This window comes from Staurois parvus, unplaced genomic scaffold (assembly GCF_062004578.1).
Source record: "Staurois parvus isolate SC_StPar_1 unplaced genomic scaffold, SC_StPar_1.0 ptg000439l, whole genome shotgun sequence".
In the NCBI taxonomy this organism is placed as follows: Eukaryota; Metazoa; Chordata; class Amphibia; order Anura; family Ranidae; genus Staurois; species Staurois parvus.
In genome coordinates, this window is record NW_028318235.1 from 4,755,956 (window position 1) to 4,769,244 (window position 13,289).

Genomic DNA, 13,289 nt, shown 5'->3' on the forward strand with positions numbered 1-13,289 from the left:
TTTGGAAAGAATTTATTTGAAAATTATGGTGGAAAATAAGTATTTGGTCACCTACAAACAAGCAAGATGTCTGGCTCTCACAGACCTGTACCTACTTCTTTAAGAGGCTCCTCTGTCCTGCACTCATTACCTGTATCAATGGCACCTGTTTGAACTTGTTATCAGTATAAAAGACACCTGTCCACAGCCTCAAACAGTCACACTCCAAACTCCACTATGGTGAAGACCAAGGAGCTGTCTAAGGACACCAGAAACAAAATTGTAGACCTGCACCAGGCTGGGAAGACTGAATCTGCAATAGACAAGAAGCTTGGTGTGAACAAATCAACTGTGGGAGCAATAATTAGAAAATGGAAGACATACAAGACCACTGATAATCTCCCTCGATCTGGGGCTCCACGCAAGATCTCACCCCGTGGGGTCAAAATGATCACAAGAACGGTGAGCAAAAATCCCAGGACCACACGGGGGGGACCTAGTGAATGACCTGCAGAGAGCTGGGACCAACGTAACAAAGGCTACCATCAGTAACACACTACGCCGCCAGGGACTCAGATCCTGCAGTGCCAGACGTGTCCCCCTGCTTAAGCCAGTACATGTCCGGGCCCGTCTGAAGTTTGCTAGAGAGCATTTGGATGATCCAGAAGAGGATTGGGAGAATGTCATATGGTCAGATGAAACCAAAATAGAACTGTTTGGTAGAAACACAACTCGTCATGTTTGGAGAAGAGAGAATGCTGAGTTGCATCCAAAGAACACCATACCTACTGTGAAGCATGGGGGTGGCAACATCATGCTTTGGGGCTGTTTCTCCGCAAAGGGACCAGGACGACTGATCCATGTACAGGACAGAATGAATGGGGCCATGTATCGTGAGATTTTGAGTGCAAACCTCCTTCCATCAGCAAGGGCATTGAAGATGAAACGTGGCTGGGTCTTCCAACACGACAGTGATCCCAAACATACCGCCCGGGCAATGAAGGAGTAGCTTCGTAAGAAGCATTTCAAAGTCCTGGAGTGGCCTAGCCAGTCTCCAGATCTCAACCCCATAGAAAACCTTTGGAGGGAGTTGAAAGTCCGTGTTGCCCAGCGACAGCCCCAAAACATCACTGCTCTCGAGGAGATCTGCATGGAGGAATGGGCCAACATACCAGCAACAGTGTGTGCCAACCTTGTGAAGACTTACAGGAAACGTTTGACCTCTGTCATTGCCAACAAAGGACATACAGTCAGGTCCATAAGTATTGGGACATCAACACAATTCTAACATTTTTGGCTCTATACACCACCACAATGGATTTGAAATGAAACGAACAAGATGTGCTTTAACTGCGGACTGTCAGCTTTAATTTGAGGGTATTTACATCCAAATCAGGTGAACGGTGTAAGAATTACAACAGTTTGCATATGTGCCTCCCACTTGTTAAGGAACCAAAAGTAATGGGACAAATGGCTTCTCAGCTGTTCCATGGCCAGGTGTGTGTTATTCCGTCATTATCCCAATTACAATGAGCAGATAAAAGGTCCAGAGTTCATTTCAAGTGTGCTATTTGCATTTGGAATCTGTTGCTGTCAACTCTCAAGATGAGATCCAAAGAGCTGTCACTATCAGTGAAGCAAGCCATCATTAGGCTGAAAAAACAAAACAAACCCATCAGAGAGATAGCAAAAACATTAGGCGTGGCCAAAACAACTGTTTGGAACATTCTTAAAAAGAAGGAACGCACCGGTGAGCTCAGCAACACCGAAAGACCACGGAAAACTGTGGTGGATGAGCGAAGAATTCTTTCCCTGATGAAGAAAACACCCTTCACAACAGTTGGCCAGATCAAGAACACTCTCCAGGAGGTAGGTGTATGTGTGTCAAAGTCAACAATCAAGAGAAGACTTCACCAGAGTGAATACAGAGGGTTCACCACAAGATGGAAACCATTGGTGAGCCTCAAAAACAGGAAGGCCAGATTAGAGTTTGCCAAACGACATCTAAAAAAGCCTTCACAGTTCTGGAACAACATCCTATGGACAGATGAGACCGAGATCAACTTGTACCAGAGTGATGGGAAGAGAAGAGTATGGAGAAGGAAAGGAACTGCTCATGATCCTAAGCATACCACCTCATCAGTGAAGCATGGTGGTGGTAGTGTCATGGCGTGGGCATGTATGGCTGCCAATGGAACTGGCTCTCTTGTATTTATTGATGATGTGACTGCTGACAAAAGCAGCAGGATGAATTCTGAAGTGTTTCGGCAATATTATCTGCTCATATTCAGCCAAATGCTTCAGAACTCATTAGATGCCGCTTCATAGTGCAGATGGACAATGACCCAAAGCATACTGCAAAAGCAACCAAAGAGTTTTTTAAGGGAAAGAAGTGGAATGTTATGCAATGGCCAAGTCAATCACCTGACCTGAATCCAATTGAGCATGCATTTCACTTGCTGAAGACAAAACTGAAGGGAAAATGTCCCAAGAACAAGCAGGAACTGAAGACAGTTGCAGTAGAGGCCTGGCAGAGCACCCCCAGGGATGAAACCCAGCGTCTGGTGATGTCTATGCGTTCCACACTTCAGGCTGTAATTGACTGCAAAGGATTTGCAACCAAGTATTAAAAAGTGAAAGTTTGATTTATGATTATTATTCTGTCCCATTACTTTTGGTCCCTTAACAAGTGGGAGGCACATATGCAAACTGTTGTAATTCCTACAACGTTCACCTGAATTGGATGTAAATACGCTCAAATTAAAGCTGACAGTCTGCAGTTAAAGCACATCTTGTTCGTTTCATTTCAAATCCATTGTGGTGGTGTATAGAGCAAAAATGTTAGAATTGTGTCGATGTCCCAATATTTATGGACCTGACTGTATAACAAAGTATTGAGATGAACTTTTGATATTGGCCAAATACTTATTTTCCACCATAATTTGCAAATAAATTCTTCTCAAATAAGCCAATGTGATTGTCTGTATTTTTTTTCTCATTTTGTCTCTCATAGTTGAGGTCTACCTATGATGCCAATTACAGGCCTCTCTCATCTTTTTAAGTGGGAGAACTTGCACAATTGGTGGCTGACTAAATACTTTTTTGCCCCACTGTATGTACCTCAATGCATCTAGGAAACGGACACGTTTTCTACTGAAAATACAATTATTAGTAATGTTTCCCCTGAAGCAAGCATGAACTAATCCCTTAGTATTATAAAGCATCCCAAATTCTCATTTTACAGAATGTACCCAATTATGCATACGGCAGATCTGTGTGCCCAGATAGGACCTCCCAGTGGCTATTCTATGGACAAGGTACACTTTTTTTCTTTATGCCTGATCTATGTTGAACTGTATTAGTCAATATGTTGCAATGGACGGAAATATTTTGACCCAAACCACATGTATCTAAGCGTGAATGTTCCTTCATAGCAAACCTCCATTATGTATTATATGGGCCTGGTCCACTCTAAATGAAAGCATTGTTCTAGTAGATCCTTCTATTACAGACTTTAGCTACATGTTGAGGAAATTGCATTGACTTTTCAGCAATCAGATTGCATATTATCTGGCCATCTTAAGTCTAGGATATTGAATCAAGTGGATATGACACTGTTTTAAGGAACAAAAAAATTGTCTTTATTCGACAAACCAAAATAAAAGTCAAATACATGGCCTGACGTAAACACATGCCTGCCAGCTCTCACTTTTTGGGCAAACCAAAAACAGGGTCTGCTCTTTGCCAGCATACGCCTCAAACATATCTGGAAAATATGGGTACTCTGATATTCGGTGCAAGTTCATTCAGGAATGAGAAGCAATTATGCACCCCCAAAAGCAGCATAGAGGAAAGGGATGGTCAAGTTGCTGTGCTGCTTCCAAATCACCTCTGGCATGCCAGGGTGTTTATGCAGGTCCTTGATGCCAATTCTTGCCTGGTGCCACAAAATATCCACTGGCCACAAATGAAGGCGAGTGGAGGACATGAAGGTGGCTTTCTCCAAGCTGAACTCGCCAGTAGGACCACTCCTATAAAATGAGAGCAAAGAATCATTGACATTTCATCATGACAATCACTTCTCAGTGCAGGCTAGCTATCTTTTAAATTTTTTACTATTTCAGGAGTTGAAGTAAACATTCTTGGAAAAATTACTGTGTTTGGAAAGGCACAAGGTCCCCCCTCCCCCAAGCACACTAATGCTTACTTGAAGTTGAGTCCCATCCTGATTCCCTGATGAGCTTTGCTTTCTCGGCTCTGTGGCTCATGAATGAGTCTTCTTGGGCTCACAACAGAAAAGGGTGCTTGTTCTGGGGACACTGGACAGGAGAGAGGGGCCAAGGAATGCTGGGGGAGCAACAAAATGAAGGATCTTCGCTGCTCTGTGGCAAACTACTATGTAGAGCAGGTAAGTCTTACATGTTTAATATTTTATTTTGGAACAATTGTTAAGATCACTTTTCAAAACCCACCTATGACGCCAGACAGCTAATCCCAACAGGCTTCCCAGGGTCTCCCTCTGCCTTGTACTCCAGATGTTAATTGGCTGAAAGAAAAATAAAAACATTTAGATACATAGCAGAGGTTCTTTTTTCTTCATAAATCTACAGGTGGCACAGACAATAGCCAAAACTGGCCAGCTGGTCTACTCCCTCTCCACTCTCTTGCCCAAAGCCACAACATTTATTCATGTAATGTTTGAGTGGCCAGGACAACTTGTTGTCATGTTGACTACACACTGGCAAGCACTGCTATGTGCCCGCCCTATAGTTTTGGTCTAACTGCACTTTTGGTCCCAAACATATGGACTCTGAAGATCAACTTGCTGAATAATATCTCCCAGGATGCCCCCTCCAGATAAGGGTCAGCCATAATTCCTCATAAACAAAAGCTCAACATAGTGCTTTATCCTTTAAAAACTTTTATTGCGCAATAAATGATAAATGAATGAACTCACATTCCGGAGGTGCATACCCCACCAGGTATGATGGACATCCAGTAATGTACTTCTTTAGGCACAATATGGCAGTATCATCCCCAGCAGCATAGACCAGTCCAGGCTCCATGAGAGAGAAATGTCAACACACTGTGTAATGCAAGGCAAGGGCCTCTATCATTACTGCCATCTTGTGCCTAAAGAAGTACATTACTGGATGTTCATCATACATATATTCGCTAATGCCAAATACACAATAGAGCTGCAAACATATTCGCGAATGTCCTATACACAATGGAGCCGCATGAAAAATTGCTTTGACGCACAAACGCCAAGATGGCTGTCGGAATTTACTGAAATAAATGAACTTTTGCACGATATTCTAATTTGTTTGAGTTTCACCTGTAGGTAGAAAACAATAAGTGTTAGGGGTGCTAGTATATTGAACTAGAACATGAAATAACCCCCCAAAAAATACATAGTCCAAACATTTATTGATCAAATACATATTCCACATTTATTTGGACAGCAGCAATACATAGGTACAGTTAATATCCTACTGGGAAAAAAAAGTAGGATTGATGTTGCTAAAATAGAATGGTCCTGCTCATAAGAGCTTACAATCTAAAAGATTATACCTTCTAATGAACAGTGCTTTCACGTTACAGCAGGAAAGAAACGGTTAATATGAATCAAGCAACATTTTCAGGGCCAGAAAATTAACACACACCATCACTTAGTAGGAATATCGATCCACAAAACAGACTCCAGATCAAAATATCAATATAAAAATACATAAGAAAGTGCCGAAATAACAAACACCTCCCCAAATCCCCCACACATACATTTCTCATCAGGTTTGTCCTAGAACTGCATTTCAGTCTAAATAAGCAAGCAAACTATAGCCAAGTGTAGATTTGGAAGAGCAGAGCAATTGACATGTGTTAGGATTACAATGTAAAGATAAGTAATCTGCTTCGCGTTATTGAACTGTTGTATAACACTAGTCAGACAGTCTAACAATAATTCAGAAGTAAAGAAACGTGAGACATCAGATCTGTATGTATTCTTTGTTCTGAATAACTTTGTAAAACTACAACATAAGCACAAACAAAACATATGTGTCAGTACATTAAACGTTATACAACAGCTTCATCCCATCAGTGAGTGTACTCACGAACAATTCCACCATAAGTCCAGGAATAGCTTGGAGCTCCACTGTATGCTACTTGCTAGTTTCAGAAGCAGTCACGAAATGGAGGATAGGAAGTTCCAGATTAGAGGTTATTGCCTCTATGTGAAAATTACCACTTCCTGACAAATCCTGATATAAGTAGGCATAATAATAACTCTGACCAATAGATGGCAGCAACATCACATAACATTGCAGTATATTACATTACAACACATTACATACATTTATCTTCAACAGTATGGGCAGAACACTCCCTGTCTGGCATAATTTATTATGCCACTACCTATGTAACAACTGCTATGCAGAAAAAACACACAAACAGGAAAATGGAATCCTAGCTAATCTGAGACTAAAACTATAATGTCATAGTTCAACCATTATCCCACCAAAAACGGAGTATATATACGGTATACCAGCCTTTCTCAACCTTTGGAAGTTCGGCAAGAGACAAACGTCCACCCACTCTCAACAACCCATTCTTGTCTACGAAGGGGCTGAGCTTCCTAAGACGGCTTTGTTTTGGGAATGTCTTTTGTTTTGTGATGCAGTCAATTTCCTTCTGGAAATGTTTGTTTTGAACAGAAGAAATTATAACAGACTTTGCCTGAGAAAGTTCTTCTAGATTGACCTGTTCATGGAAACTTTCCCAACTTCTGACCTGATTGCTATTGGTTTCCCTCCGGAAGGTTTTAGCGACGTGGATGAGTCTGGCTAGGGTTTTAACTAATATCTTCCAGCAAGAAAATCTCTCAAAGCAATGTGAATGACGTGCTTCAGAAACTTTGGTACTGAAACTTGTAATTTCTGATCTGATTTCAGGGTCAGGTTCGGGCTCTATGAGTGGATAAACATTAGCAGTGTCTATATCCTCACAGTGTGGTTGGTACAGAAAGGATGGGCCTGAGAACCATATAGAGTTCTGCAGGCATGCTGCTTGAGCAGGTCTAGTGGCAAAATCTGCAGGGTTTTGCTCTGTAGATACATAGAACCACTGATCTGGGTGTGTAGATTGCCGGATTCTATTCACTCTGTTGGAGACATACAGATAGAATCTCCTTGTGGTGTTGCAAATGTACCCCAGGACAGTCTTGCTATCAGTGAAGAATTTCACAGCATCAAAGTCAGTGTCTAGTTCATAAGTGATTAGTTCAGACATTTCGACTGCAAGCACAGCAGCACACAACTCTAAACGAGGAATCGTGTGGGCTGGTTTAGGGTTTAATTTGGACTTTCCTATAAGCAAATCCAACATGGCACACATTTTCTGCATCAATTACTTTCAAGTAAGCCACTGCACCTATTGCTATGGTGGATGCATCTGAGAAAATGTACAGTTCTTTCCTGCGAGCTGTTGATAGAGATATGGGAACATAGCATCTGTCTATCTTTAGGTGCTCTGACGCTTGCAAGGATTCTGTCCATTGAACTCACTCACATAGTCTCCCTTCTGGAAGCAATGCATCCCATTCACTTTTCCCAGATGACAGTTCCCGAACTAAGGCCTTACCCTTTATTGTCACAGGTGACACAAACCCTAGGGGATCATAGAGGCTATTTACGGTGGATAGAATTCCTCTACGTGTAAAGGGCTTTTCCTCTGAAGAAACTCTGGAAACAAAACTATCTGTTTCTAGATCCCGAGTCAGGCCTAGGCTTCTCTGCAGAGGAAGGGTGTCTGTACCTAGGCAAAGATCTTTAAGGTCCTTAGCTCTGTCTGCTACAGGGAAGGCTTCCATTAATCTTTGGCTGTTGAAAGCGACTTTATGAAGACGCAGATTGGATTCTGCCAGCATTTGCTTTGCTTTACTGAGGATGGAAATCGCATCTTCAGGCATGCTAGCAGAAGCGAGTCCATCATCTACATAGAAATGCCTCAATACAAAGTGTTTGGCTTCTTGTCCATAGAACTCCGCATTTTTCTGGGCAGCCTTTTGCATGCTGTATATAGCGACAGCAGGAGAGGGCCTGTTGCCAAATACGTGCACTTTCATTCTGTACTCGACAATTTCCTTGTCTATGTCATTGTTATCATACCAGAGAAAACGTAAAGTCTCTATGGTCTTCTCTGACAAGAAAGCAATAAAACATTTGTTGCACATCTGCTGTGAAAGCAATGGGTTCTTTTCTGAAGCGCATAAGGACACCTAGCAAAGTATTGTTTTTGTCAGGGCCACTTAACAGTACGTCGTTTAAAGAAACTCCTTCATACTCTGCGCTGGAATCAAAAACTATTCTGACTTAGTTAGGTTTGTGTGGATGGTAAACACCAAACATGGGTATATACCAGTGGTTCCCTATCTGTCTCAATTGGTCCTGCAACTTCAGCGTGATCGTTGTCCAGCATCCTTTTAATGAATTCAGTGAAATCTCTTTTCGCTTCTGGCTTTCTCTGTAGTGTTTTGCTGAGTGAATGCAAACGCTTCATGGCGTGCTCTCTGTTACAAGGCAAGACACGTCTGGGTGTGCAAAAGTGGAGAGGGGCCACCCAACTGTGATTGTCATCTTGGTAGGCCTCTCTATCCATAATCTGTAAGAAGGTCTGATCCTCTATATAGAGGGCCTGTTTATCATCATCTTTAGTTTTCTGGAACACTGTAATCCCTAGACTGAGACAGACAATGTCGGAATTGACTTCTTCTTTGCCATATAGTGTAGAAGAGTCCCAGTGTTGTGTTGACCTGCCAAAGCTTTCCTTGACAACGAAGCTGTTGTGACAGGGACTGAGAAGAGATGTGCGTCCATTTGTTAACACAGATGTCTTCAAAGTACTAGTGTTGTCAGGCTGGTGCACTGTCCCCAGGCAAACTTCTCCCACAATGACCCACCCCAGGTCCAGTCTCTGTGCATAGGGGGCATTGTAAGGTCCATTGATTTGCTGGCACACCTTGTGTATCTGAAGGATGTCTCATCCAAGAAGTAGAAGGCTAGAAACATCTGGCTCAACAGCTGGGATAAGGTGAGCAATTGAGCGGAGGTGGGGATGATGATGGGCTACTTCTGGAGAGGGAATCTCTGTTTTGTCATCCGGTATCATGCACACTCTATTAGGGTAGGAAGGATTGAAGGATTCAATGGTAAATCCAGTAGCTCTTCTCCCTGTGGTTTCAATTGTCCCTGCACATGTCCTTAGGGTGTATGGAACTGCACTTGCCTTAAGGTTAAAGGCATCAAAGAAGTCTGACTTTGCAAGGGATCTGTTGCTTTGTTCATCCAGCACTGCATACATTTTCACTGCCTTTTCTCTTTTGCCAGTGAGATATACAGACACTAAACAGATTTTAGAGCATGATCGTGCACTCTTGCCTTGTCCACATACTTCAGTGCAATTCGACATTACTGAAGAGAGTGGGATCTCTTGTTGCTCCCTGCCCTGATCTTTCATGGGTTCCACAGTCTCTAGTGGTACAGGAGCAGGGCCAGGGTGCAAAGCTGCAATATGTCTCTCACTGCCACATTCTGTACATTCCACTGGTATTTTACAGTCTTTGGCAATGTGGTAAGTAGATCTGCAGCACTTAAAACAGATGCCGTTTTGTTTAAGGAAGGACATCCGCTCTGCAATAGGTTTGCTTCTAAAGCCTTTGCATTTCTTTAGTAGATGTGGTTTTTTGTGTATTGGCCAATGTCTATCTGGGTTTTCTATTGTATGTCCCTTATGGGTGCTTTGACAGTCTGTGACTTCTGAAGGTACAACTGTTTTGTGTGTGGATACAGAGGTCTTACCGTGAGGTCTTTGCGATTGATTGCCGCTGGTGGTGAAGGCAAAACTGGGATCACTTCGGATTTTTGCTTGCTGTCGGACAAACCTAGAAAACACAGAGAAAGGGGGAAAAGCGATTCCATAATCTTCTTTGAATTTACCTCCCACAGACATCCACTTGTCTTGCAGATTTGAAGGTAGTTTCTCTACTATGGGATTAGTGCCTCTGGCCGTATCTTGATATGAAAGCCCTGGCAAGTAGCCATCCTCTTTGGCATATTCTATCTCTAGCAGAAGATCACTCAGTTCTTGTAGTCGCATGTTGTCTCTGTAGCCCACCTTAGGAAACACTTCAAGTTTTTTCAACAGTGCTCCTTCAATTACCTCTGGGGATCCATACGTTTCTTCTAGTTTTTTCCAGGTCATGTTGAGTCCTGTTGCAGGGTTGAACAGGTTTGCTCTTCTCATCCTCTTTGCATGCTCTGCTGACTCGGTACCAAGCCATTTTATCATTAAATCAAGCATTTCTCCTGGTGATAAGTTCAGACCTCTAGTGGCATTCAGAAATGAAGCTTTCCATGCCCAATAGTTTTCAGGACAGTCGTCAAATTGAAAGCCTGAGCTGACCATTTCTTTGCGGATGATATATTTGGTGACATCCACTGCACATTGTTGTTCGCACATGTAATCTTTAGGTTGAGGTGGTTTAAACACTTGTTTTTTGTTCCTAGGGGATTCTGGTGCTTTATTTCAGGTTTGCTGGTGGCCACTGACCTCTTGTGGTTGATTGGGCCTGCCCAGGGGGTCTATAGATCTTGGCCTGAATTCCTTTGCTTAAGGTTTAAGAGACTGTTCCTTTGTATGTACATCAGTAAGGTTCTGGACGTACTCATTTGTACGATCTGCAGAGGATAGAGGTTTTTCTGGAACCTTTGGGTCTTTATATGCTTTTTCACTTTCTGACTGGCTTGTTCCCATGTAGGCAGCAGCCTCTGCTTCAGCAACTGCAGCTGCAGTCTGTCGCTGCAGGATAAGCAATTTTGATTCTAATTCCACCTCTTCTTGAGCTATGACAGCTTTCATCATGGCTTTCTTAGCTGCTATCTCCTGCATCATCATGGCTTCTTTTTCTGCTGTGGCAGCTTTCTTAGCTGCTATCTCCTGCATCATCATGGCTTCTTTTTCTGTGTACTGCAGCTGGACACGGGCATGAGCTGTAACTGCTGAGGAACTTGCTGAGGACATCTTGCTAGATTGTGAAGATCTGGACACATGTGACTGTGCATCGTCTTGCTGGGCACTGGGGATATTGTCCCTACCTTGCTGTGTCGGCAGTAGTGTGTCATCAGCCTGGTACTTTGTTCCTGATCTTAGACTCATGCTGCAGTAATGGCGTCTCTGTTTATTCCAGACCGCCACATGGGTGTCCTTTTACTGTTCTGCTTCGCGTTATTGAACTGTTGTAAAACACTAGTCAGACAGTCTAATAATAATTCAGAAGTCAAGAAACATGAGACATCAGATCTGTATGTATTCTTTGTTCTGAATAACTTTGTAGAACTACAACATAAGCACAAACAAAACATATGTGTCAGTACATTAAACATTATACAACAGCTTCATCCCATCAGTGAGTGTACTCACGGACAATTCCACCATAAGTCCAGGAATAGCTTGGAGCTCCACTGTATGCTACGTGCTAGTTTCAGAAGCAGTCACGAAATGGAGGATAGGAAGTTCCAGGTTAGAGGTTATTGCCCTTATGTGAAAATTACCACTTCCTGACAAATCCTGATATAAGTAGGCATAACAACTCTGACCAATAGATGGCAGCAACATCACATAACATTGCAGTATATTACATTACAACACATTACATACATTTATCTTCAACAGTATGGGCAGAACAATAAGAAACACACAAACATTGTACAGTAATACACAAAAAAATGCAATACATTTACAGCCCACATCAAAACACAGCCTGAGTGGGGTCTGGGGCAATTCAGCACAATATCTCTTCTTCCTACCCAACAAACCACCACAGGCAATGTTAGGGACCAGCCGGTGGTAGCCTCTAGCGGCCCACAGACCAGAATTCCCCAGGGCGCGGAATCTAAGTTCCGACCTGCTTGTTCACCAGAGCCCCTGATGGTGGGGATGGACTTGGAGCAAGCCGAGACCAGGTCGCGACCCCTGGGTGCAACCAGCTGTGGAAGAGGCACCTGTCGGTGGTACGCAGCAGGTGAGAGTCTGATGTGAGGAGGTAGAGTAAGCGAGGTCAGACAGGCCGGGTCAGTAACAGCGGAGCAGGTCGGTACAAAACAGCAGACAGAAGAATAAATGGGTCCGGGTTTGGCAACAGGAGATCAAAAGTGCAGGAGCAGGCAGGAGAATGGTCAGGCAAGCCAGGGGTCAGAGCAGGAGAAGTCAGCAGATCAGGATCAGGCAGGGTCAGCAGCAAAGTAAACTCACAGGAACACAAGAAAGACCATACGGCACTTGAGCATTCCAAGAGCTGGGTTTAAATAGCCAGCCCAACTCCTGACAGGCGCTCCTGGGTCCTAATGCTTGCCTGGTGCCGTCATTGGTGACAGGCGCGTCTGGGTCCTAGTGCCCGCCTGCCTGTACGTTTTGTCAGGACCCTATGCATGTGCGGATTCGATCGCCGCAGCGATCTTCCCATTCCCTGACATTGCCCCCCCCTTACGGGCAGCCTCCAGATGCCCAATCGGTTTCTCCTTTGAGGCTGGTTGTGAAGGAACTCCCGAATTAACCGAGGGGCATGAACATTTTAACCAGGTTCCCAAGAGTTTTCCTCTGGCCCATAGCCTTTCCACTTGATAAGATACTGTAATTGCCCCCCCCCCCTCCGCCTGCAGTCAATAATAGCCTTCACCTCGAATTCCTCTTCCCCATCGATGTCTATGGCCTCTGGGGGTCTAGATCTACGACCTGTAAAAGGATCTGCTACAGTGGGTTTCAGTAGGGACACATGAAACACAGGATGGATTTTGAAGGACTCGGGGAGTGCCAGCTTATATGCTACCTCATTAACCTTACGCTCTACCCGGAAAGGACCCACAAATTTGGGTGCCAACTTTCTCGATGGGCACGCCAGTTTCAGATTGGTAGTGGCCAGCCACACCTGGTCCCCTGGATGTATAACCAATTCCCCCCTTCTCTTTCTATCAAATATCCTTTTACTGTCCTCCTGGGCTTTTGCCATGGTTTCTTGTAATAACTTGTTATTGGTTGTAAAGAAATTCAGGGTCTCTTGAGCTGCTGGGACTAGTTTTTCCGGGATCAAATCGGGTAAGAACGAGGGATGGAAGCCATAGTTGGCTAAGAACGGGGATTGCTTAGTGGCAGAGTGGCAAGCATTATTGTATGCAAATTCCGCTAGGGGTAAAAGTGCCAGCCAGTTGTCCTGGAGGAACGATGTATAGCACCTAAGCTACTGTTCTAGTGTTTGGTTG

At 43.6% G+C, this 13,289-nt stretch overlaps 1 long non-coding RNA gene across 2 annotated transcripts; it reads right to left on the reverse strand.

The window, feature by feature from the left end:
- Window positions 1-3,596: 3,596 nt before the first annotated feature.
- On the reverse strand, window positions 3,597-11,544 carry LOC149454048 (uncharacterized). 2 transcript variants are annotated; one of them, XR_016314384.1, is made up of 4 exons: window positions 11,455-11,544; window positions 4,452-4,525; window positions 4,187-4,326; window positions 3,597-4,010 (listed from the first exon to the last, which is right to left on the reverse strand). It is a non-coding gene; the product is annotated as an uncharacterized LOC149454048 (long non-coding RNA). The 2 variants fall into 2 exon arrangements; XR_016314383.1 differs by lacking the exon at window positions 4,187-4,326.
- Window positions 11,545-13,289: the final 1,745 nt, after the last annotated feature.